General features: G+C 37.3%; 1 protein-coding gene and 1 pseudogene across 1 annotated transcript in view; both read left to right on the top strand.

The window, feature by feature from the left end:
* The window catches only part of PDE11A (phosphodiesterase 11A), a 433,775-nt gene that overhangs the window by 71,863 nt on the left and 334,551 nt on the right, over positions 1-27,361 (top strand). The window lies entirely within an intron of this gene.
* On the top strand, positions 8,062-9,632 carry LOC116810614 (apoptosis inhibitor 5-like; annotated as a pseudogene).

Raw genomic sequence — 27,361 nt, forward strand, 5'->3', positions numbered from 1 at the left:
GCCTGATTGCTCTGGCCAGAACTTCCAGCACTATGTTGAATAGGAGCGGTGAGAGAGGGCATCCCTGTCTTGTGCCAGTTTTCAGAGGGAATGCTTCCAGTTTTTGCCCATTCAGTATGATAGTTGTTATACATTGACATTAACTGCTGTATTTTATGACTTTGTTCAATAATTTTGTTCTTTCAGGGCTAGAAATAAACTTAAAAAAACAACAACAACCAAGATTTATGAGAAAACTGTCACCAATACAGTACCTGCCAGAACTCAGGTTAAACTTCAGGGATTTTTTTTCTATTGGAGCAATATTGCCATGGTGTCATGGCTCTGTTCTTTTCCTCTTCTTGGCCTGCCAGGGTCCAGCTTAGGGGTTAACATTCAACAAAAACTGGTCTACCCTGCCCCTGATTTTGTCTTGGACTTCCCACTCCCATACTTTTCCTTATATTCTTATCTAATTGCATGGAATTCTCATTTCCACCTTTCTTTCAAGGCTTAAGCCAAATTCTGTCATCTCAGACCTAAGTAGGCACTATTCCAAAAGTGATTATTGTTTGTCTTTAATAGTGTTTCCTAATATTTTTCCTATAGTTTAACATTTTTTTCCAGATGTCCCCAAAAGATTGCAGTTGGATTTTGACTAACATTTATTGAGAAAATATATAATGATCAAATATTAAGGAATTTAAGGAAATCAGTAGCACAATAATTAAACAAAATGAAGGATGATACCTACATAGTGTATTTTTAAATTCCAAATGCAGATAATGCTTGGTATGCATGTAGATTTACAGGCCCCTTGCAGCAGAAATTCCAGTCTTCTTGATGGCTAATACACTGGCATTTGTAATTTCCTGCTTCCCTAGCTTCCCTAGCTCCTCTTTTTATGTTTCTAAGAGTTACCAAGGAAATGAAACATGGTTAGTTGCAACATCCTTCTTTCTATTTCTTTCCACATACGCTACAGGATCTAGATAAGGTAGTTTGCAGTTATCAGGAACATGAAAAATAAATGAACTTAGTAAGTTATAGGGCTGTTACTGTTACAGTGCTGAATGTGGAGGACTTTGCATGATCATTGATCTGCATACTATTTTTAATAGCTATATATTGTTCTATCTGTGTGGAAGAACTATTCATTCATTCACTATTTATTGCGTTTCTACTTAGTAGACAGTATTATGTTTGAGACGCGGTTCCAAATGCTGAAGTTAAACTGATGAATTAGGCAGACAAAAATTCTTGCCCTCTCAGAGTTTATAGTCTAGTGATAAAAAACAGACAACAAAGTAAATATATAAGTATATAATGTAATTTCAAGTAGTGATTAGATACATAATTTTTTTAAAAGATGGGGCTCGCTATGGTGCCCACGCTGGTCTTGAACTCTTGGGCTCAAGCAATTCTCCCCTTGGCTTCCTAGAGTGCTGGGATAACAGGCATGAGCCACCATGTCTGGCCAGGATACGTAATTTTCATAATTTAGATTATTCAGTATTTTTGTGTAGCTTTTATTTATACGAATGTGCTTAGTTAGTCTAGGTAATATCAAAAGGGCTAGCAGTAAAGTAGGATATTTCACTAGGAAGTAAGATTTGATCCAGAGCTGTCGCTCAAATAACTATGATAAATTGTGACTGACTCTTCAACAGAATCTTTCTTTTTTTCCCCTTTACTCCAGGTGTTCATGTAAAGTGTGAACACCTGGAGTAAAGGGGACTCAACTCAGTTACTGAGTTTATTTATTTTTCATGTTCCTGGTAACTGCAAACTACCTTACCTAGATCCTGCAGAGTATGTGGAAACCCCTCTAGGCTGCCTTAGGCACTAAAACTTGAAGTTCAAGAAAGTATTGTCTTATTATTATGTTAACCTTAAGTAACTTTTTGTTGTATCTTCTTATGAGTATTAAGTTGTAATCACAATTTCAGTTTGCCATCCCCTGAACTGGGGAAGTTAAGAGACTGGATGATAATAACCTGACATAGCCAGGCAGTAGATACGCATCATAGTGCTGAACAGACAGGACTCTGGCACATCTAGCAGGAAAAGTTTGGGGGGTAAGGAGAGCTTGGTGCGTTCTGATATTAAGGGACTGATACATCCGTAGCTCTTAATGCGGCAGGACTTGAAACAGTATTTTAGTTAAGCCACTTCTAAAAGTGCAAAATGACAAAGAACTGTCTTATAAACTCTTCTCTGATTTATTCAGGACTTGGACAGGAGAGAATGATTTGCAACTGTAGATTAGAAATAAATTTGTTGGTAGGCAAAATTGTTATTAAAGAACTAGAATGGGATGTGGTGAATTCTTATTTACTGGAGATTTCAAATTAAGACAGATAACGGTCTTCTTTGAATAACTAGTTTAGTATTATTTGAATAAAATAGCAAGATTGCTTCTTTTCATGTTAGAATGCTGAAATACTTGAATTTGAATTTTTAAAAATTAAATTCCTTTCTGATGAAAAGTAAAATTTAGTAGAATCCAAGTATATTTGTCTATCTTTGAATTGGGTATCTCTGCCTTTCTTGGATTTTTTTTCCTTTTCTTTGGTGATAAGATTATTTCCTAATTTTAAAAGTAATATGAGCTTATTATAAAAAATTTGAAAAATACAAAAAAAGGAAAAATTAATATCACCCATAATCCTAACTTTCAGAGATAATACTATTAAATTCTTGGTTTATTTACCTATATTTATTTATTTTTACCTACAAATAAAAGTATGTTTTAAAAATTTGCATAAAGTAGTACACACAGTATTTCATCATACTTTAAATAATTCTTCAAAGGTATAATTTACATGTTTGCATTATTTTCCACCATGTACTTATACAATAGTTTATTTAATCATTTTATTTCTTAACATTTAGGTTGTTTCAAAAATCACATTCTTATAAAATTACAAATAATGGCATCTTTACAAATAAGTCTTGGACTGTGTCTTAGAATAGCTGTTAGGTTGAACTATTAAATTGCTGTTTTGTAGGTCAAAAATGATCCGATATCTGCAGTTTTATATGGTTCAAACTAATGCTTAGGATTACTGAGTCAAGGGATTTAAACGTTAATTTTTTAAACAGTGTTATTGGGATATAATTCACATACCATACAATACTCCATTTAATTCAGTGGTTTTTAGTACATTTGCAGAGTTGTGTAAACCATCACCACACTCAATTTTAGAAAATTTCCATCACCCCAGAAGAAACCCTATACCCATTAGCAGTCACTCCCCATTTTCCCCAGCTCTCCTACTCCTAATACCAGTCTAGGAGTAGTACCTTCTAGTCTACCAGTCTACCTTCTATCTCCATGGGTTTGCCAGTTTTGGACAATTCATATAAATAGAGCCATATAATATGTAATCCTTGATGACTGACTTCTTTCCCTTAGCATAACGTTTTCAAGATTCATCCATATTGTAGCATGTATCAGTACATCATTTCTTTTTATGGCCCAGTAATATGCCACCATATAGGTATACCCCATTTTATTTATTCATCCATCAGTTGATGGATATTTGTTGCTGTTTTCACTTCTTGACTATTATGAATAATGCTTCTATGAACATTTATTTACAAGTTTTTGTGTGAACATAGTTTTTTCACTTCTCTTGGATATATACCTAGGAATTGAATTGCTGGGTCATAAAATAACTCTAGTGTTTAACCTTTTGAGGAACTACCAGACTGTTTTGCAAAACAGCTGCACTATTTTGAATTGCAACTAGCAATGTATGAGGGTTCCGATTTCTCCACACCCATGTCAGTACTTCTTATTATCTTTTTAATTATAGCTATTCTAGTGAGTGTGAAGTGGTATTTCATTTTGGTTTTCATTTGTCTTACCCTGATGGCTAATGATGTTGATCATCCTATCATGTGCTTATTGGTGGAACATTTGTTTTAAGGGCTCTTGATAAATTTCACTAATTTTTCTCTCCAGAAAATTATATTAATTCATAATGCCAATAGCAGTATATGAACTCACTAAACTTTTATCAGCTTCAATAATTTTTAAAAATTGCATTCCCTTGATTTCTAATTTCACTTTATTTCTACCCTTTGATTTATTCAGTGTATGCATGCCTTCCACAAGGAATTAATCAATCATTGGTCTAATTTTTGATATAATTTTTTATAACTGACATAATTTTTTAACTACAAAATAAACACTAGCATGATGCAAACTGACCTAAGCCAGTTCAACCACACAACTTCTAGGTTATTCATAGTACCTCCTAGGTACCTCATAATAGCTTCAAAAGAGTTTGAATTTGGTGGAAGCTAGCTACTTTCCTATAATCTTGCTATTTGGTTTTAATAAAAGCAGATCTCTTTTCCTGGAGAACTTAAAACAGATCTACCATTTGACTCAGCAATCCCATTACTAGGTATATATCCAAAAGAAAATAAATCATTCTACCAAAAAGACACATATACTTGAATGTTCATCACAGCAGTATTCACAATAGCAAAGTATGGAATCAACCTAGGTGCCCATGAACAGTGGATTGGATAAAGAAAATGTGATACATAGACACCATGGAATACTATGCAGCCATAAAAAAGAATGAAATCATGTCCTTTGCAGCAACATGCTGCAGCTGGAGGCCATCATCATAAGCAAGTTAATGCAGGAACGGAAAACCAAATAATGCATGTTTTCACTTTTAAGTGGGAGCTAAACACTGGGTAATCATGGACATAAAAAAGACAACCATAGACAATGGGGACTACTAGAGGGGGAAGGAAGGAAGACGGGCAAGGGTTGAAAAAGTAACTATTGGGTTATATGCTCAGTACCTGGGTGATGGAATCATTCATATCCCAAACCTCAGCATCACACAATATACCCATGTAACAAACCTCACCTATATACTCAAATCTAAAATAAAAGTAGAAATTATAAAAAATAAAAATAAAAAGCAGATAGACCAAATCCTGTTACACACAAAGATGTTTATTTAAACAAAATTTTGTGGGCAAGTTGGGTCAAATGGTTCATATACTCTGTTCAGTAAGCTTCATGAAGCCCAAGCTCTATTTATTTTAGATAATCCTAACTTTCCTAACAATATTTCAAAGACAGAATCTGGTTTTCTGCTGGTGGGCAACCACCAATCCTTTGACCCAGTGGCAGGATTAAACAACTTCAGGGCTTATCTCTAAGGAAACAAGTTTGGAACTTACTAGATTTTCATACTTTATTAATGCAAAGGTAGGTTGTATGTTCCAGAGACCTAGAATATTATAACTGCATGTATCTTGAATAGCACTAATTGCAGTAATCAGAGTTGATATCTAAAATCCATTGTGCCGATTAATAAGCTACTGATTTCACCAGTGAAATCCATTTCTAACATTGCAAAGCCCCATGCTATTGAAGGCAGATAAAGATCTCTGGAGCACTTGTAATTGCCACATTTTGAGTGCAGCTTTCTGAATACCCCTGAAGTATAAATTCTCACTAGGGCAACTGTCTGCTCCTTGATGACATATTAAACCTACTCCACACACATACACACACACACACACACACACACACACACACACACACACACACAATTTCACATTGTCTTTGCTAAGGAATGTAAAGCAAATTATAGACATCAGGACAGCATGCAGTATTTCTCAGTGTTTTCTTTTCTTCTTAAATGAGAAAATAATGGAAACATTTAAGTGTGTACTCTGTGATAGGTGCTTCGCATATATTGTCTCATTTAATCCTCACAACAACCCTGTTGATACTATTATAATTCTTACCTTATGGATGAGAATACTGAATGTGAGAGATTTTAAAAATGTGTCCAGGGTCGCTTGACTTGTGCTTGCAAAGCCAGGAATTGTCTGCAACTGTCCTGTCTTGGCACACCACATGGGGACACTTGGTGGATGTTCATTAGTTTTCTATTGTTGCATCTTCACTTTTGGGACCCATGAACAGGTAGATGGGCCTGATATACATGTATGGATGGTTAAATAAACTGAGGTTTAATAATTTTGTGTGTGTGTGTGAGGAGAGGATACTTGACACGAGGAAAACATTATTTCTAAATTACATTGCCTGTTGGCATTTCAGCTTTTCATAAATATTTGTAACCACACTTGAGCTTTGTGTCTGTAAGAAAAAGTTTAAAACTAACAAAGAGTTAGAAATCATTAAAAAATAATAACAGCTTTGAACATATACAACTGTGAGGTAGATACTTTAATATTTTCATTTTCTTCAATTTTGTGCTTTTACTGACAAAACATTTTTAAATTTATGGTTGTTTATTATATTTTCCTCAACTGAGGATGAAAAGAAGGTGAGGATTAGTCTAATTTTAGCATTTTTCTTGCTTTAAAATGTTGTGCCTCAAATCAGAATTTGCAAATAGCATTTGATTGCACTGAGTGATAAAGTGAGGTGTTCCAGTGTAAATTACCCTGCAGTCTACTTAGAGCATTTTCCTATGTATAGCAAAATTTATGGAGTATGCTGTTTATGGAGAATTTCAAATATAATATAACTCTGTGACATACTTTGTAATTTCTATTTTTAACAATATGTAGTGGTTTAAAAAATCTACTTGGATATTTATTTTTTCCCTTTCTTCTTTTCTGAATTGAAGGTAGAAATGAAACCATTTTCTGGTCATTTTCCATTATTTTCTTTTATTTCTCCCACATGTGCCATGGATAATATCCTGGCTAGATATGATTGTAGGTTATTTTCACTGGCAGATTCTGATTCCATTGCCAATCAACAAAAGAGCATTTCCCCCACCCCTTTCATATTCTGTACACTTTATTTAGAAATGAGAAAAAGTCTCAAAGGTAGGCACGACTATATTACCAAAGCAGGCAGCAAGGTGCCCCAAGGGAGGGCACAAGCTGGAGTGAGAGTATGTTAAGAGGGGAAGAAAGTAATGAGTGGTTTTGAAAAATGAGGTTATGTAAGTTAGAGCTACCCAGAGATGCTTTGAAGGTCTATTAGACACAGTTCTTGAAAAGGGGTTTAAATAAAACTAAAATATAATAGCAAACTCTCTCACTGGAGAGAATTTAAAATGATTCCTCACAAGAATTAATTGACACCATCAGAAGGCTGGAACGGGCTTTAACTATCCAAAAAGTGTGCTTGGTATTTTGGAAGAATTGCTCTCCATAGCATATAATAAGTGGCTGTGGGAAATCAGTACCTTTTCTTTAAAGGTGCCACCCAATGTTTGATAGCATTGGGTAGCATCATAGCGTCTGGGCAGTTTTAACTCCATTCTCAGTGCTTGGTTATTTGGTATACTTCATTTACAAAAAACCTATCCATATCTGTCATCTTTCTTTCTCTTAAAAAAAGTTTCTGATTAATTTTGCAAAGCTTTAATATCGACACCAATTTTGTTTGTCCTAATGTCTCAGTGATACTTGTGATGTAGTGTAACTGAAATTTGTTATAGGTATTCCACTTTCTATTTCCAAACCCAGAGTGAGGCATCAGAATAAATCTTCAGTTATTCTCCCTTGTCACGAAGACAGAGAACCACGATCCTTGGATGAACCTATAAAAGTCCATTGCTTCTTTTCAGTGGTTGACTCTAAATTTATTTTTAAGTCTCGGCTTAACACTTTGACATGATTCCCATCATGATTAGGACCACAATCCTTGGATGAACCTATAAATATCCTTTGCTTCTTTTCAGTGGTTGACTCCAAATTTATTTTTAAGTCTCGGCTTAACACTTTGACATGATTCTCATCATGATTAGGACAGTCACAGGACATGATGGGTGTTTTGCTGTTCTTATTCTTTTAACCTCTGAAACAGGGTGGCAGGAATTATTGTCTCTATGAGACTGAAAATACATTTTGCACTAGATCTAGAGTGCCCATTGTTTTAAGATTTGATCCTGATGCTGTGGCTTGTTGTCATGGATGTTTCCATTGTTTTACACTTTAAAGAGCCATCCAGTTGGGTGTAATAGTGCAGGTAGTGGGCTTGGAGAAGTGCTGAGGTGGCGGTGGCGCCAGCAAGGATGAGGATAGCGGGAGCAGGCCCTGGGCTTGTCGCTCAGCATGCCGATGGTAGAGGAGCTTTACAGCAACTATGGCATCATGGCCGATGCCACGGAGCGAGTGGGCCAGCATAAAGATGCCTATCAAGTGATACTGGATGGTGTGAAAGGTGGTACTAAGGAAAAATGATTAGCAGCTCAGTTTATTCCGAAATTCTTTAAGCATTTTCCAGAACTGGCTGATTCTGCTATCAATGCACAGTTAGACCTCTGTGAGGATGAAAATGTATCTATCCGACATCAAGCAATTAAAGAATTGCCTCAATTTACCACTGGAGAAAATCTTCCTCGAGTGGCAGATACACTAATGCAACTTTTGGAGACAGATGGCTCTGCAGAATTTAACCTAGTGAACAATGCCCTGTTAAGTATATTTAATATGGATGGAAAAGGGACTTTAGGTTCATTGTTCAGCCAAATACTTCAAGGAGAGGACATTGTTAGAGAACGAGCAATTAAATTCCTTTCTACAAAACTTAAGACTTTACCAGATGAAATATTAACAAAGGAAGTGGAAGAGCTTATACTAACTGAATCCAAACACGTCCTAGAAGATGTGACTTGTGAAGAATTTGTTCTATTCATGAAATACTGTCTGGGTTAAAAAGCTTACAGACAGTAAGTGGAAGATAGCAACTTGTAAAGTTGGTGGCCGAACAGGCTGACATAGAACAGACCTTCAGTCCCTCGGATCCTGAGTGTGTGGACAGGCTCTTACAGTGCACTCGGCAGGCAGTACCCTTCTTCTCTAAAACTGTCCATTCCACGAGGTTTGTGACATATTTCTGTGAGCAGGTCCACCCTAACCTTAGTATCTTGACTACTGCAGTGGAAGGTCTGATATACAGTTGGAGGTATTGAAATTGTTGGTGGAGATGAGTTCATTTTGTGGTGACATTGAAAAACTAGAAACAAATTTAAGGAAACTATTTGTTAAGTTATTGGAATACATGCCCCTCCCTCCAGAAGCAGAAAATGGAGAGAATGCTGGTGATGAAGAACCCAAGCTACAGTTCAGTTATGTGGAATGTTTGTTGTACAGTTTTCACCAGATGGGTCAAAAACTTCCAGATTTCTTAACAGCCAAACTGAATGCAAAAAAACTCAAAGATTTCAAAATCAGGCTGCAATACTTTGCATGAGGCCTGCAAGTTTATATCAGACAACTTCGCTTAGCTCTCCAGGGTGAAACAGGTGAGAACAGAAGAGAACAGAAAACAGAAGAGAACAAGATTAAAGTTGTTGCATTGAAAGCAACAAACAATATCAATGTTTTAACCAAGGATCTCTTCCACATTCCTCCTTCTTATAAGAGCACAGTAACACTATCCTGGAAACCTGTACAAAAGGTTGAGATTGGGCAAAAGAGAGCCAGTGAATATACAACTTCAGGTTCACCACCCCAGAAATCTTCAGCAGGACAAAAAAGAGATACCAGGCAGATTTATAATCCTCCCAGTGAGAAATATAGCAGCAATTTGGGCAACTTTAATTATGAGAGGAGCCTTCAGGGAAAGTAGAGGTGGTCGAGGTTGGGGCACATGAGGAAATCATAGTCGTGGAAGACTCTACTGAATAAGACCTCAGCATTCTTCAGCATAGTCATGAGCTTAATATACTTAAATTCTACTACTCATTGGATTTTTGGGGATGTCCCTTTAAACAGACTGCTGCTTTCAGCTAAAAACTTAATGTTCTTTATACCTTTGTATGTATGATCTACTTTTGTAACAGACCATGGTTGTGTCCAAGGTAAAACTACAGTGATATTTTTGGATACTTTGTCTGCCATATTGGCTTGTTTTTGCAATATCATTATTCAGACTTCAAATTGTGAATCTTTTACTTTTAAATATCTTGATAATTTGTTGTTGAGAGCTGTTCATTCTAAAATGTAGTGAAATTCAGTCTAGTTCTGCTGATAAAGACTATCAGTTTTGAAAAGTTACTGACTTTCCTCTTTCCTCTGTCTTAGTTTTTTGCCCAGTATATGGAGAAGAGTAACTGTAAATCTTAACATTTTGTTTTCATTGTTTAATAAAGCTGCTAGGTGCAACATTCCTACCTAGTGTCATAAAAGCATAGTATCTACACTGCTTTCTTAAAATGTAGGAATGACATTACATTTTTAGGAGACAGTAAGTTGCTTTGCACTGCTTACTTAACTCTTCCATATATTGTGATACAAACTTTTGAATATGGAACCTTACTATTAGAATAGAAATGTCCGTGTATACTATACATACATACATACATAAGCATATATGTGTGTATATGTGTGTATATATATATATATATATATATATGCATGCTGTGAAACTTGACTACACAACATAAATCACTTTTTTAAGTTCCAGGAATGGGTAGTCTGACACAGTGATTATCCTTTTGAGGCTGAATCCATTATTAACTTGTTATTTAGGTTTTTACTCCCAGTAGCAAAGGATTCTAAGTCAGTTGCACTTACATGATTATTGTTATTTAAAACTAAAAATAAAGGCTGTATTTTCTTTTTCTTTTCTTTTCTCTTTTTTTTTTTTTTTTTTTTTGAGACAGAGTTTCACTCTTGTTGCCCAGGCTGGAGTGCAGTGGCGCGATCTCGGCTCACTGCAACCTCCGCCTCCCAGGTTCAAGCGATTCTCCTGCCTCTGCCTCCCAAGTAGCTGGGATTATGGGCACCTGCCACCACACCCAGCTAATTTTTGTATTTTTAGTAGAGATGGGATTTCAACATGTTGGCCAGGCTGGTCTAGAACTCCTAACCTCAGGCAATCCACCCGCTTTAGCCTCCCAAAGTGCTGGGATTACAGGCTCGAGCCACCGCGCCCAGCTAGGCTGCATTTTCAAAGACAAATTGGAGATTGCTATTGGTGAAATACAGCCAAAATACTGAATCTGATGTACATATAGATTTCTACAGGAAGAGATAGTATAATTTAGAATTTGGAGATTTAATAACCAGGGCTACCCAGAAAAAGTGACTTGATAACATGGTACCAATAAGTAAGGGATGCTCTCTTGGTTTGCTTTTGCCATTTTCAAGATTTTTAACTTCTCAGGTTATTAATCAAAATTATTGTATAAGTTAGCCAATAGAATATTTAGGTTAAAACAGCAGATGGAGTTTTAACCTAACACTCCAGTTTGTGGAGTGTTTAATGTCATGGGCATTTTTAGTAGCAGAGAGCCTTTGTTCTGCATTTGAATGTTTACTATATTTTTGTTTCACAGTTAATCTTCCCTCCTCAAGTTTGCTATTCAAATCAAATGCCTGAATGACATTTCTAGTAGTCTGATGTATTTTTTGAGGAATAGTTTGTGATTCCAAAGCAGGTGTCTTCATTACCATTACCTCTCACTGCAGAAGAAGCAAAATTCCTTTATTAGAATTACTGCACATGTGTATGGGGAAAATAGTTCTGAAAGGCTAGAATGATACAAGTGAGCAAAAGTTGGTCAGCTTGGTTATGGATTGGTGGCAATAATCTCTAAACATGCCAAAAGAGTATGAGCTGAACTTAAACTCCCTTGGAATTTGAACAAAGGAATATAAAATTGCCATTTGAAAACTGACCCGCTACTCTGGACCTCAGAGATATATCAGCCAGTGGCCCAAAGCCATTTCAACTACAGAAATTGTATTGAGACTACAGCTAAATAAATTTGAACATTAAGTATAATTTTCCACTTTTCCTCTTTATAAGCATGTTTGTAAACTCACAGCTGAGCAGAAGTGACTTTACTCTCTCAAGTTTGATACTGATTTGACTGTTCCCTTACCCCTCACTCTTCTCTTTCCCTTTCCTAAGACAATAGTGCTCAACTTCGGTTATTTTTGCTTCCGAATTTGAATGAAAACTTAATACCGTGGATTTTTTTTCTTTTGCAAGACACCTGTTTATCACCTTGTTTAAATGTAAATGTCCCCTTATGCTTTTGAAGTAAATTTCTTTTTGTAATTAAAAAAAAAGACCCATCCGGTTTAAAACAACAAAACTGTACAAATTATGGCAAACTTCTGATCAGCAGTATGGATTTCTTAAGTAAAAGAAAATTGGAAACCAAACTGCTTCTTACATTCTTGTCTTCAAATTGTTACCAAGGGGAAGATAATGCACAGATCATTGGGTCAAGTAAGCGTTATTGTTCCCTCAGCAATGCACATTGTAATAAGTCATTCTCCTTCTTGAAATTACATCTTCACTAGGATCAGTATATAAAACACAGTTCTCTTTGCGCTGGAAGTACAAGGTCGCAGCCATTCACCTGGAAGGTGATCCTTCACAATTATCCCTAGGAAAAAAAAACTTGGAAAAATACTCTGTGCTCTTCATGGTTAAATGATGTAAAATGTTTGTATCATGCTCATTATGGACATTAAAGGCAGGGAGCTTATCCAACACACAGACATGTGGGTCTGGTGCTGTGTTTAGAAAGACAGTCAACTGAAAGATGGTAGCATACATGCCATGTATACAGCTTTTTATGTTTACTCTCTTAGAAGCTGATGGAAACATCAATCATTATGATAACATCAAAATTTACATTTGCAGGCCAGGTGTAGTGGCTCATGCCTGTAATCCCACCACTTTGGGAGGCAGAGGCGGATGGATCACTTGAGCTCAAGAGTTCGAGACCAGCCCGCCCAACATAGTGAAACCCTGTGTCTGCTAAAAATACAAAAATTAGTCAGATGTGATGGTGGGTGCCTGTAGTCTCAGCTACTTGGCCGGCTGAAGCAGGAGAATCGCTCAGGGAGGGGGAGGTTGCAGTGAGCCGAGACTGCGCCGCTGCACTCCAGCCTGGGCAACAGAGTGAGACTCTGCCTCAAAAAAAAAAAAAAAAAAAAAAAAATTTACATTTGCGGAGTCTAATCTTCACATATATATTAACTCATATAATTCTCTCAATATTCTTAGGAGGTAGGTAAGAATTGTTAATTTTTTTTCTTTATAGATGAGGTAACTGCATTCTGTCTTGTCTAGCAAGAAGTTAATAGTGGAGCTGGAAAGTCATTGTTCTTTCCTCTCCTTTTTCCTAGCTTGTCATTTTTCACAAACAGTGCATTGACTATTCCTACTACTTAGGAGGAGGGGAGCTCAAAGTAAAGAGTACCCCCATTTGATGAATTGTAAAAATGATGTCACTCAATATGCCAGAATATACAGATAATCAATAGGAAATGCAATATTCTATTGGAAGATTATATCAATGAAGTCACAGATAATCAGGTTGCACGTTGAGCTTGTTAAAGACATAAAGGCTGCACAAGCCTTATTTTATCAATCCTTACAGAAAAATTTTAAGAACCATGCACACTGAATATATGAAAATCTTAGAAAGCAAGGGGACTTTAAAAATTACTTTATTCAAACTCTCATTTTAGAGCTAAACTTTTTTTTAAAGAAGAAAAATAAAGAGGTTTCGAGATTTTAAATTATTTGCTCCAGGTTGCACAATTAGAAAACCACACAGCTGGGGGTTGAATCTGTGCCTTCAAATGCCACTGTCTCCTAGCCTTACTCTATACCACGCAGATGTTTGGCTGCCTGTGGGCAGAGGGCCAGATGACAGTGGTAGTTCCATTCAGCTCTGTATTACCTTGGTGAGCAAAACCATAATGGTAGCCCCATTTTATGAGTAGGAAAATTCTGGTTGAGAAGTGCCCCTAGAAACAATAGTCAGTGGTGTAACTTAAGTCTCAAGTGCTTCCTTGCTTGTCTTCTCACAGATAGTGGAGTGTACCATGTTTCTGCTTGCGGAGAGTCATCTATATATTTCAGCCATGAGAGTTAAGAATTAAGAAAAAAAGAGAAAAAAAAAGAATATCTGTTTTCCAGCTATCACTGAAGTAAAGTATATATTGTCATGTTCTTTGACAATCTTAATTATGTTGGAATCAAGTCAAAATGCTAAGGGGTGATGTTTTAGGTAGTCATAGTTCTGACTTTGTTAAGGCTGGTATTTGGATAGATCAATGTTCTATTATGTCAAACTGAGGGATCTTTAAAAATTATTGTGTAAATCAGAAGCATGCTTAGCTGAACTATCTTAAAAGAGTGCTTCAGCTACTTAACTATCTTCTGATGACCATTGATCTCTGGCCAAATCATTGACACAATGGGTTTAAGGATAAAGAGAACCATAGGAATAAAAGTTTATACAGAATGTACTCTTAACCATTAGACATAGAAACATCAGTGGAAATGGATTAAGAATAGGTAGGAGGCGGATACTTACTGAAGAGGCAAATAGCATGAATGGTAGAAATATTTTAGTAACTTCTGTTTACCATCTATATACATAGAACATTTTGATTCAAGTGTTTTTGATGCAGGCGTTTTGACAGTTAAAGTGAGTGGACGCCCTGGAATCTTGTTCCACACTTAACCACCATCTGATTTCTGGGCAATTTTTATTTTCCACTGTATTAATTTATATACTGTTTGAAAACTTTGTTAAACTTTGGTCTTGTATTACTTTTATTTCTGAGATGAATCCTGTTTGGTGGTAGTGTATTATTTTGATATAATGCTGGGTTCAGTTAGCACTTAATATGAATAATGAAATTGATCTGTAGATTTTTTGGTACTATTTTTATCTCTACTGTCTTTATTTAGATTATGTTAGATGTATTATTTTAGAATTAGAAAAAAAAGCAGTAATATATTATTTAGTCTTTTATAATTAGGAAGCCTCTAAGGGGTTATCAGGTACTCCCCCCAAAGCATTATTATAAATGAGTTTTACTATAAGGGTAAATGTGTTATTTAGAGAACAGTTAGAAATTTAATTAGGGTCTCTTGTCGGACTGGAGCTGAGAATAAGAGATTGTATTATGGCCCAAATCTCTTCCCCTCAATATGTACCCAATTAAAAAGAAATCTCAAAAAACTTATTGGAAAAAGATAATGCTCTTTATATAGATGTTTTGCAGCACTTAAAAACTCATGCCATCATAAAAATCTAGAAGAATTCTATCCTGACCAGCCGTGAAAAAGTTGTTTGATGTGACTTTCTATAGTTTGCATATGAAAAGAGTATATATATTTTCATTTCCAAATGTAAGATTTATTATTATTATTATTATTATTATTATCATTTTTTGAGATGGAGTCTCACTCTGTTGCCCAGGCTGGAGTGCAGTGGTATGGTCTCAGCTCACTGCAACCTCCGCCTCCTGGGTTCAAGTGATACTCCTACCTCAGCCTCTCAAGTAGGTGGGATTACAGGTGCCTGCCACTATGCCCGGCTAATTTTTTGTATTTTTAGTAGAGACGGGGTTTCACCATGTTGGCCAGGCTGGTCTCAAACTCCTGACCTCATGATCCGCCTGCCTCAGCCTCCCAAAGTGCTGGGATTACAGTTGTGAGCCACCGTGCCTGGCCCAATATATTATATTTTACTTTTTGAGACAGAGTCTTACTTTGTCGCCCAGGCTGGAGTACAGTGGCACAATCTTGGCTCACTGCAACCTCTGCCTCCCAGGTTCAAGCAATTCTCCTGCCTCAGCCTCCCAATCCTGAGTAGGTGGGATTACAGGTGTGTACCACCACACCCAGCTAATTTTTGTATTTTTAGTAGAGATGGTGGTTTTACCATGTTGGCCAGGCTAATCTTGAACTCCCGACCTCAAGTAATCTACCCATGCTGGCCTCCCAAAGTGCTAGGATTACAGGCATGAGCCACTGTGCCCAGCCAAGATATATTTTAAATACTTGTTCTTTATTTTATTTATTTATTTAAGATGGAGTTTCACTCTGGTGCCCAGGCTGGAGTGCAGTGGCATGATCTCAGTTCACCACAACCTCTACCTCCTGGGTTCAAGCAATTCTCCTGCCTCAGCCTCCCAAGTAGCTGGGACTACAGGAGCGCACCACCGTGCCCGGCTAATTTTTGTTGACCTTGTGATCAGTCCACCTCCACCTCCCAAAGTGCTAGGATTACAGACATGAGCCACCACACCACACTCCGCCTTTTTTTTTCCTTTTTTTTTTTTTGAGACAGAGTCTGGCTTTGTCACCCAGGCTGGAGTGCAATGGTGCGATCTCGTCTTACTGCAACCTCCACTTCCTGTGTTCAAGCAATTCTCCTGCCTCAGCCTCCTGAGTAGCTGGGATTACAGGCCCACCCCACCATAGCCAGCTAATTTTTGTATTTTTAGTAGAGATGGGGTTTCACCATGTTGTTCAGGCTGGTCTTGAATTCCTGACCTTGTGATTGCCCTGCCTCAGCCTCCCAAAGTGCTGTGATTACAGGTGTGAGCCACTGCCTGGCCTTAAATACTTTTTGAAACTATCCCCCCCACATACTTGTAACTCTGAAAAATTACTGCTATAAATTTTGAAAATAAAAATCGTTAAGTTCTGTTATTGATCAACCACATTATTGAAAGGCAAAAATAAGTGAGTGTTAAAATTGTAACATTAAAGCAGGACCCACAAAGTCCTATATGCAGAAAATTCCATATACAAGTGAATTTTCGTCGACTAGGCAGTTATCTGATTGAAATAATTTATGTTTCCTTCTGAAAAGAGTACATGGTTATTAATCATGTAGCTTGTACTAGGTTAATCCTTATTCCACCTCTATCCTTACTTATCCCCGTTGGTGCTGGGATGAGGCTTATCAAAGGAAAAAGTATGTTGGTTCTGCATATTATTATTATTTAAAGAAGCTGAAACTGTAGTGAGTGGTGTTGAGTTTTAGGTTGTATTCAAATGTCGCATAGTCAATTCTCTCTCATTCTCTTTCCCCTTCTCTCCCTTCATTTCCATCTTGTTTCTTAAAGGATTTGAGGCATCTGATGGAAAATATTGGAATATGAATAAACTTTCATGGCCAGATAATGTGATAAGCTGGGAATTCTCAAGGAGTTTTTTGGTTTGGGGTTTTTATTTTTTTTCAGTGCTAGGATGTGATGGTAATTTCCAACTACTTTTTGTCTTGACTAGAATGTGTCATTGATCTACTCTTTCTGGCATGAGGTGAGGCTGGAGGATTCCAGTGGACTCCTGGTATTTAGATAAATGCTCTTAACCTCAGGTTGAAAGAATTTCAGATGAGGAGCGGTGACTAACTGAGCATGTGCTTCTTGATTCCTGCCAACCAGAAAAGCTATTCTCTCAAAATTGGGACATTCATTAACTGCAGTGAAGATCCCTGCTAACACATGAGTATAACTTTAGGATTGCATCCCCAGTGGGTCAGTGAGTGGAGTCGTTTCCCCACTGTGTCAATGACATCAATCCCTAGTTTGTGCATAAAGGAATTCACAGAAAAAATGTCCTCTCTTTTACAGAGGAAATGAGCATTTATTTCCTTTCTTATTTGTAGCTCGCCTCTGAGTGTGATAGAAAGATTTGACTCTGGGCACAGTATTCTTTCTGGACTTTGTTCATACTGTGCTATGACTAATAGCTTTTCATCATAACCACATCCAGAATTGATATTGCTTTAGGAAACAGCATTCCACATCTCTAGTGAATTGCTTATCTTTCTTGAAAAAGAGTAGATTGCTCATATTGTCATTCTTGTGCATTTTCTGATGTCATAGAGGCACTAAAGCTATCAATTGCTTTAGACTGTATGACAGTATTGAAGACCACTTAACAGAATGCTGAGTAACACAACTGAATCAGACTCAACAAAAAGTTGAGCATGTGTATGTGGAGCTTTGAATGCAGTTAGCAGGCAAGCCTATTTTGCCATCCTCTCTGATATGTAATACTGAAATTTTGCAGACAGAAGTGATACATTTTTTATGTACAGATAACACACATATCTTGATGCATCTAGAAACCCTGATTAGTTTTGAGCAAAGTCAAACGGGACTACAGAAGACTTCACAAAGGTTTCAGAGGACTCAGTTTCAATGGACATTTCTTGCTGCCTGTATACCTGTCATATGATCAGGCTTTTCACAGTTGCTCTCAGTGGCCCTCAGCCTGGCCCATCCTTTTGACTTCCAACGTTAATTCACGTCTTATTCCCAGTGCCACAGACAGTGAAGAGAAGATGACTGCCACATGAAAATAGAGTTAGACAATTCAGACACTCTGGCAGGACTAGCTACATAATTTATAGAGCCCAGTGTAAAATGAAAAGCCTGGGACCTTTGTTCAAAAATTAAGAATTTTAAGCCTGGGACAGTAGGACTTTGAATCAAGCACAGGACTCTTCTAAGCATGGGGTCCCTTGTGATTACACAGGTTGCATGCCTATGAAGCCTGCTTTTTTAGTCTTGAAATAATGAAGGTAGAGAGGAATTTGCTTTACATCTACGCAATTTGAAAAGCAGTAATAGAATGCATGAATTTTGTTTACAGTGTCTTAGAATATTAAAGCTAGGGAAACCACTGAAGTTTCAAGGTGGGTAATGATAGCATGTACTCCTTTACAGCATAGCAGGAATAAACTCTTTCTCTGAGAAGTCACACAAGGTAGATCGAAGAGTTTCTTATTTGTGTTGGCCACAGAGTTGGGTTGAACCATGGAAGCATCAAGAGGTGACTGTGTATACCAAGCCTGGGCATGGGTGACATTATCGAACTCCTGGTCTCAGGATAATTATAGAAGGCTCAAAGTAAATGTGTTTATTGATCCAGGCCTGTGTTGCTTTCATCAGTTAGAGCTTTAGGGTGAAGATTCTCACAAAACTTAGAAGACATAAGAAAACACTTCTGGACAAGATTTGATATGTGGCAATGGTGGTACTCAGTGACTTCTCACACTTAATTCACTAGAAATTGTGTTTATAGTCTCTCCTCTTTCTGACTTTAATTTTACATAGCTGGTCAGCTTTTAATGCATGGACTGTGACAGTGGGGAAGAAAGACTTTACAAAGACTTCTTTGAAGGAATGTTCTAGAGCCATTGAAAAGCTAATAAAAGAATATTGCCTGGTTCTTCTTTTGTCATAACACAAAGTATTAAGCAAAAAATAAAAACATAATAAATGATAAAAATTAAAACACAACTGAGAAATGTCTTCATTCTTTAAAATTCTATAAGAAGAGAGTTGACTCCATTTTTTAATGCAATAGTCATGCATAGAATATTTGTTTCTGAACAAAATAATTCTAGAGACAGCAGCCTATTTTCTACTCATCCTGCAATTTAATAAAACATTTATTTCTGATGAGAAAAGATACTCCTGCAGGGATGTGAAAGTGTGGAGTGGCTCACTGTGGTAGAGACTTTCATTTACATCATCTTCTTTATTATATGTAACTACCCAATTTGGTATGTATCATTATCCCCACTTTGAGATAAGAAAAATGTGGTTCAAAGTTAAACATCTCAATAAGAACGTCCCTCAGAACAGTGATTGTGTAAGGTATCAATTAATAGTTGTTCTATGGTAATTGAATGGTTGGAAAAATACTTGATTTAGCAAACATTATGGAAGATTAGGAAACTTGGAATATGTAATTGACATTCTTGGAGTATGTAATTGAGGCCTTTGGTTCTTTACCCTTTTCCCTCTTCTTCCCCTTAAGGGTTAGAGAGTTCTCTGCCTCTCGATTCTCACAGTAAGAAAAGCCGCCCTCATAAAGCAGCAAAGAAAATGGTATTGGCTGTAGCACTGCAGGCTGGTGGGGGACGTATTTGGGGGACATGGTCTTCATGGAATCGTTGCAGTTTTACTATTTAAGTAGATATCAATTGGTTAATCTATCTCTGCGAAAACACATTGAAGGATGTAGTTGCAGGAAAGTTTGCTGAAAAATACTGGACACTAAGATATTTAGTCTTCAAAGTTAACATTTTATGGTAGCTTTTATGTATGGCTGAACACCATTCTAAGCCCTCCACATGCACTATCTCATTTAATCTTCATCATCTAGTGAGATATATACCATTATTATCCCCATTCTTTTTTTTTTTTTTTTTTTTTTTGAGATGGAGTCTCACTCTGTTGCCTAGGCTGGAGTGCAGTGACACAATCTCAGCTCACTACAACCTCCGCCTCCTGTGTTCAAGTGATTCTCCTGCCTCAGCCTCCTTTGTAGCTGGGATTACAGGTGCATGCCACTACGTCTGGCTATTTTTCATATTTTTAGTAGAGACGGGTTTTCACCATGTTGGGCAGGTTGGTCTCGAACTTTGACCTCATGATCCTCCCACCTGGGCCTCCCAAAGTGCTGGGATTACAGGCGTGAGCCACCGTGCCTAGCCCTATTTTTTTTTTTTTTAAATTATTTTTTATGTTTGTTCTTTTTTTTTTTTTCCCATAATTTTTTTTTTATTATACTTTAGGGTTTTAGGGTACATGTACACAATGTGCAGGTTTGTTACATATGTATCCATGTGCCATGTTGATTTCCTGCACCCATTAACTCATCATTTAGCATTAGGTGTATCTCCTAATGCTGTCCTTCCCCCCTCCCCCAACCCCACAACAGTCCCCGGAGTGTGATGTTCCCCTTCCTGTGTCCATGAGTCCTCATTGTTCAATTCCCACCTATGAGTGAGAACATGCGGTGTTTGGTTTTTTGTCCTTGCGATAGTTTACTGAGAATGATGTTTTCCAGTTTCATCCATGTCCCTACAAAGGACATGAACTCATCCTTTTTTATGGCTGCATAGTATTCCATGGTGTATATGTGCCACATTTTCTTAATCCAGTCTATCGTTGTTGGACATTTGGGTTGGTTCCAACTCTTTGCTATTGTGAATAGTGCTGCAATAAACATATGTGTGCATGTGTCTTTATAGCAGCATGATTTATAGTCCTTTGGGTATATACCCAGTAATGGGATGGCTGGGTCAAATGGTATTTCTAGTTCGAGATCCCTGAGGAATCGCCACACTGACTTCCACAATGGTTGAACTAGTTTACAGTCCCACCAACAGTGTAAAAGTGTTCCTATTTCTCCACATCCTCTCCAGCACCTGTTGTTTCCTGATTTTTTAATGATGGCCATTCTAACTGGTGTGAGATGGTATCTCACTGTGGTTTTGATTTGCATTTCTCTGATGGCCAGTGATGATGAGCATTTCTTCATGTGTTTTCTGGCTGCATAAATGTCTTCTTTTGAGAAGTGTCTGTTCATGTCCTTTGCCCACTTTTTGATGGGGTTGTTTGTTTTTTTCTTGTAAATTTGTTTGAGTTCATTGTAGATTCTGGATATTAGCCCTTTGTCAGATGAGTAGGTTGCAAAAATTTTCTCCCATTCTGTAGGTTGCCTGTTCACTCTGATGATAGTTTCTTTTGCTGTGCAGAAGCTCTTTAGTTTAATGAGATCCCATTTGTCGATTTTGGCTTTTGTTGCCATTGCTTTTGGTGTTTTAGACATGAAGTCCTTGCCCACGCCTATGTCCTGAATGGTATTGCCTAGGTTTTCTTGTAGGATTTTAATGGTTTTAGGTCTAACATATAAGTCTTTAATCCATCTTGAATTAATTTTTGTATAAGGTGTAAGGAAGGGATCCAGTTGCAGCTTTCTACATATGGCTAGCCAGTTTTCCCAGCACCATTTATTAAATAGGGAATTCTTTCCCCATTTCTTGTAAGGCAGGGGTTGCAATCCTAGTCTCTGATAAAATAGACTTTAAACCAACAAAGATCAAAAGAGACAAAGAAGGCCATTACATAATGGTAAAGGGATCAATTCAACAAGAAGAGCTAACTATCCTAAATATATATGCACCCAACACAGGAGCACCCAGATTCATAAAGCAAGTCCTCAGTGACCTACAAAGGGACTTAAACTCCCACACAATAATAATGGGAGATTTTAACACCCCACTGTCAACATTAGACAGATCAACGAGACAGAAAGTTAACAAGGATATCCAGGAATTGAACTCAGCTCTACATAAAGTGGACCTAATAGACATCTACAGAACTCTCCACCCCAAGTCAACAGAATATACATTTTTTTCAGCACCACACCACACCTATTCCAAAATTGACCACATAGTTGGAAGTAAAGCTCTCCTCAGCAAATGTAAAACAACAGAAATTATAACAAACTCTCTCTCAGACCACAGTGCAATCAAACTAGAACTCAGGATTAAGAAACTCACTCAAAACCGCTCAACTACATGGAAACTGAACAACCTGCTCCTGAATGACTATTGGGTACATAATGAAATGAAGGCAGAAATAAAGATGTTCTTTGAAACCAACGAGAACAAAGACACGACATACCAGAATCTCTGGGACACATTCAAAGCAGTGTGTAGAGGGAAATTTATAGCACTAAATGCCCACAAGAGAAAGCAGGAAAGATCCAAAATTGACACCCTAACATCACAATTAAAAGAACTAGAAAAGCAAGAGCAAACACATTCAAAAGCTAGCAGAAGGCTAGAAATAACTAAAATCAGAGCAGAACTGAAGGAAATAGAGACGCCTAGCCCTATTATCCCCATTCTTAAGAAGACAAAATCAAGGACCAGAGGGTAAAACACGTGAGTAGTAAGTGGTGGAATATGGACTGGAACCAGCTCCTTAATCACTGTGGATATTGTGTCTAAGAGGAAGAACACAGAACATCATGAAACGTGTTCATAGTGGGCAGAGCAGGCACACAGGGACTGTGAAAAGGCTCTGACCCTGCTGCTAGAGATGCTTCTGTTTGTCCTCAGCTCTCTAGTTTCATGGCTCCTGAAGGCTGACTCTGTGTCAGGAGAGAAGACAAAGCTGAGAATGGGGAAGGGATTCAAGGATGGATTAGCCTGGTGTTAGGATCTGGAATCCCCACTTTCTTGAAGGTCTCCAGGTGGAAGATGATAACAAGTGTGTTTTACCTGTGTGTTCCCCCGACCCTACAGGGTCATGGTAATTTAGTGCTATCACTATTCTTTGCAGTGTTTGTAGTTGCATACAACAGGATGGGGTTAATCTTACTCTACTTTTGGACAAAAAAGGACTCAGAAAGTGAGCAAAAGGATCCTTTTTGCTTTGTTTCCTTGCTGCTTGAAATAGTTTGATAGCTTCCTATTTGAGAGAACTTGTTCTAGATAAAAGGGTTTTGGTTAAAGATCACTTTGGCTCATGTTTTTTAGGGCAATTCCACCCTTCTGCAACATAATATGTAAACTTTAAAGAAGCAAATGCAAGCACTTGCACATTGTTCTGCTCTTCACATAGCAATTTATAAAACTCTTGCAATCCCACTTTTTGTCTTTGTACTATATCAATTCTTAAAACTTTAAAGTTCAACAACAGAAATCCTCTTATTTTACAGATTAAGAGACTGAGGCAGATAGAAAAGACTTGTTCAGTGAGATACACAGTGCAAAGTTTGGATGAAAATCAGTGTTACTTAACGTTGAGTTCAGAATTCTTGCATTGCCTCCATGCCACTGATTAAAGAATTAATGAATTTCTCTAAATATAGAGGCTGAATGCCCAAAATGCCATTGCAAGTGAGAAGAGAATATTATCCCTTACTGATTTTTTTTTTTGTTTCAATGAATCCTCTGAAGATGAGAGGAACCTTTGTTATGCCTGTGTTCCTTGCCTTGTGTAATTTTAGTTCAAATCACAGCAACGCACAGATTAAATGAAATAGCTGGAGGTAAATTGTGTCAATCCTTCAATAAGGTATAGTAATATTAAAATTCAGAACTCTAAATGATCACTTTTCAAGAAAGCTTTACTATGTATCTACATTATTAATTTCAGTTACCAACTCTATTTGACATGTAGACATTTTAGTAGAGTTGTTGAAGAAAAAAAAAGGACTATATTAACTATAATCACCGAAGTGATAATAGTCACAGCACAGTGACTATCAGAAGCAATTGAAGACCATTACTGGAAAAATCAAATGTGTACCTGATTTCAATTGTATCAAATGCCAGTTGATTTATTGGTCCATTAGAGCAACTGGTTGGAGGTAGCTGAGAGAAGTTGGAAGGTTCTCAGTAAGAGTTTTTGAATTTCTACTTTATGAACTGCTGGGTGGTATAACAACAACTGCATAGAGACACAGAATGTCTAGGCAACTTGCCAAAGACCATAAAGCCATCAGCTTTGGAGCCGGGTAGACCTCAGGCACTGTAGCTGTTAACCGCCATGCTTCAATCTCTGCTCTACAAGGCGAGCTGGGAGCTTTGGTAGAAGGTATTCTTGAATTCAAAACTTAGCTCTGCTACTTAGTAGTGTGTAGTAGTACTTGGCAAATTAACTTATACCTCTGTTTTCTCTTTATTAATAGAGAAAGCATTAGTTCTAATCTCATGGGGGTTTTTTTGGTGAAGTTTATATATATAATGCTATCTACTGTACTTATCACAATATCTGGCATCTAATGAGAACTTAACATGTGTAGCTTTTATTTTATTCATATGATTTTTATAACCATGGAGGAGTTAAAAATTAGCAGATACATTATATATCCCAAGGAGCTCTTGATTTAATTGGGAACTGAAACATACAATTAGGTGCAAATTAATCAAGGATAAAAACTTAAAGAATAAAATCCTATAATTTGAAAATGCTCCAAGGAGGCACTGATATAACCTATGTTTTCTTTCTTTCCGGAGTTGTTTTCACTCAGTTAAAAGTATATGTATGCCATTCACCCCTATCTTCAGCAATATGGTATGGTATCATGAGAAAGTTATTCATTCTATATTTTTAATATATAGTCTAAGTTTTCCATTACCCTGTTGCTACAATCTGTTTACAAAAGCAAGCAATTTCATGCAGTTTGCTATGGATCACTTTTAGCTCTTTCCTTAGGCACCAGTCTAAAATCAGGGTAGCAGTAAGCCACTTTCAAATTATAGTGGTCTTTTCCATTCATGTCTACATTTCAAATTTTTATATAAACCACTTCGCTTCCCAGGCTGTCCAACAATTGCACAGCAAGAGACAATCATTTTGGTATTGATTGATAGCTGCTAAGTAGAAAAAATTTCATAGAAGGAAATACGAGCACCAGTGCATTAAAGAGAAGGTATATTGTTAATTTGTTTTATTAATTGGTGCTGCTTTGGGAGTCGGTTTTGTCATGCACTTCTAATAAGAGCTTCCAATCAGCTTCAGAACTCTTCATCTAGAAGGTCACTTTTCTAAGCTGTCAAAGTCAGTTGCCTTGCTTAGTTGACTGAAACAATCAGATTACACAGACTTGATGACTAAACTTGTTTATGTTATGGCTATACCTGGTGAACTAACAATTCTTAGTTTTCTGTCTATCTTGCAGTTCAATGATAAATTCATCAGTGCTATGTATTTCAAAATAAAAAATAATAAGAAACCTAGAACATATGAAAAAGTTTCCTTTAGTCCACCAAATAGCAAAACTCTCATGCATTTATGTTTTTTTTTTTTTTTTTGAGTAATTAATTTATCGCAGTAAGTGGCTTCTTAGGTTTGGTAGATGGCCTAGAGTGTGGTTTTGATTATAGCTGCTTTGTTTTCATTTATGTGATCTTTATTCATCTTTATTCTGCATTGCAGCCTCAGACTTTTCCAGTTTTCTCAAAGCTACTTGGACTGGCCCACTTTTTAGAGTAGATGTTGATTAAAAGGTGCATCAATAGCCCATTGCTTATAGTGCCACCTTGTGGCCTTCATCCATCACTGCTGCCCACTTAACAAGCACAGCAGGGGGGCCGGGCGCGGTGGCTCAAGCCTGTAATCCCAGCACTTTGGGAGGCCGAGGCGGGCGGATCACGAGGTTAGGAGATCGAGACCACGGTGAAACCCCGTCGCTACTGAAAATAGAAAAAAAAATTAGCCGGGCGCGGTGGCGGGCGCCTGTAGTCCCAGCTACTCTGAGAGGCTGAGGCAGGAGAATGGCGTGAACCCGGGAGGCGGAGCTTGCAGTGAGCCGAGATTGCGCCACTGCACTCCAGCCTGGGCGACAGAGCGAGACTCCGTCTAAGGAATACGCTCTTACAAAAAAAAAAAAAACAAGCACAGCAGGTCCTCAATGGGGCTGAATCTAAAATTAAGTTTCTTTAAGAAGTGCATCCCTAGCACGTGTAATTATTTGTTTTTAATCACTATTTTAGAAAACCAAGGTAAAGACAAACTACAAAGTGAGAAATGACTATTATTGAGGACAAATTAGAAATAGAAACAAACCATCTCTAAATTACTTAATACTGTCAAAGGGAAAATATGTTTGCTTTATGAAGTCTGGATTTATAGTTAAAATTTTCATGATTTTTTTCTTGAGACAGGGTCTCACTCTGTCACCCATGCTGGAGTGTAATGGCGCGATCTCAGGTCGCTGCAAATTCCCCCAGGTTCAAGTGATCCTTGTGCCTCAGCCACCCAAGTAACTGGGATTACAGATGTGTGCCACCCCATCTGGCTAATTTTTGTATTTTTAGTAGAGATGGGGTTTTACTATGTTGATCAGGCTGGTCTCGAACTCCTGGCTTCAAGTGATCCATCTGCCTACCTTGGCCTCCCAAAGTACTGGAATTACAGGTGTGAGCTACCATGCCTGGCCTTATTTTTATAGTGTAACAAGAGGCTGGTGTACATTTGAATTCTTTTTTTTGGCTATCAAGAAATTACATCTTGCTAGCAGTTTTTAGAAGGCAAGAAATTAGGTGCCTTAAATGTCATCTTGTTAAATTGTGAAATATTTAATCTGTTCCTTCTCATTTTGATTCTTCTTCTCCCTTCACACTGGCATATGAATCTTTCTTCTCTGCCACATGGTTCATTTTGATTCTTCTTCTCCCTTCACACTGGCATATGAATCTTTCTTCTCTGCCACATGGTTCTGTCATAGGGGGTCATTAAGGCATTTGAATGAATCAATATAGCCCTAAAAACTCCCACCAAGGTGTTTTATCCCCTACTGGCCTGCATTCTGTCCTCAGAGAGTCCTATTTTTATTTCCTTTGCTAACTAATTTGAAGTCTTTTTTTAGGTTGTACCCATGATTGCAATGTTAGCATATTAAGCCTTCATAGCATGTTGCAGTTTGAGGCAAAAATATATATCATTTTGTAAAACATATGAAGAAATAGAAATTAATGTGTAGTGTTTGGGCATTAAGTTGCATGATGAGAGTGGAGTTACAATCAGGGTTATGGCAGAGAAAATTGGCCAATAAAAATAACAAAAGCTTATATTACTCACTCAAGACATTTAAGGAGAAAAAAAGAAATTAGCTGAAAATAATTCATTCTGATTAGTATGTAATTTATATTCATTGAAGTTCCCTTAAAGAGCCGTTCTCTTCCATTCGTGATTAGTACAATTGAAGTTGTTAGACGATTAACACACCATTCAAAGTAAGGATACATGCCCTTTCTCTGTGTAGTATATACTTTTGCAGGCTCAGTCGCAAAGGCCTGTGCCAGTTTTCTTT

Source organism: Hylobates moloch, unplaced genomic scaffold (genome assembly GCF_009828535.3).
Source record: "Hylobates moloch isolate HMO894 unplaced genomic scaffold, HMol_V3 SCAFFOLD_1, whole genome shotgun sequence".
In the NCBI taxonomy this organism is placed as follows: Eukaryota; Metazoa; Chordata; class Mammalia; order Primates; family Hylobatidae; genus Hylobates; species Hylobates moloch.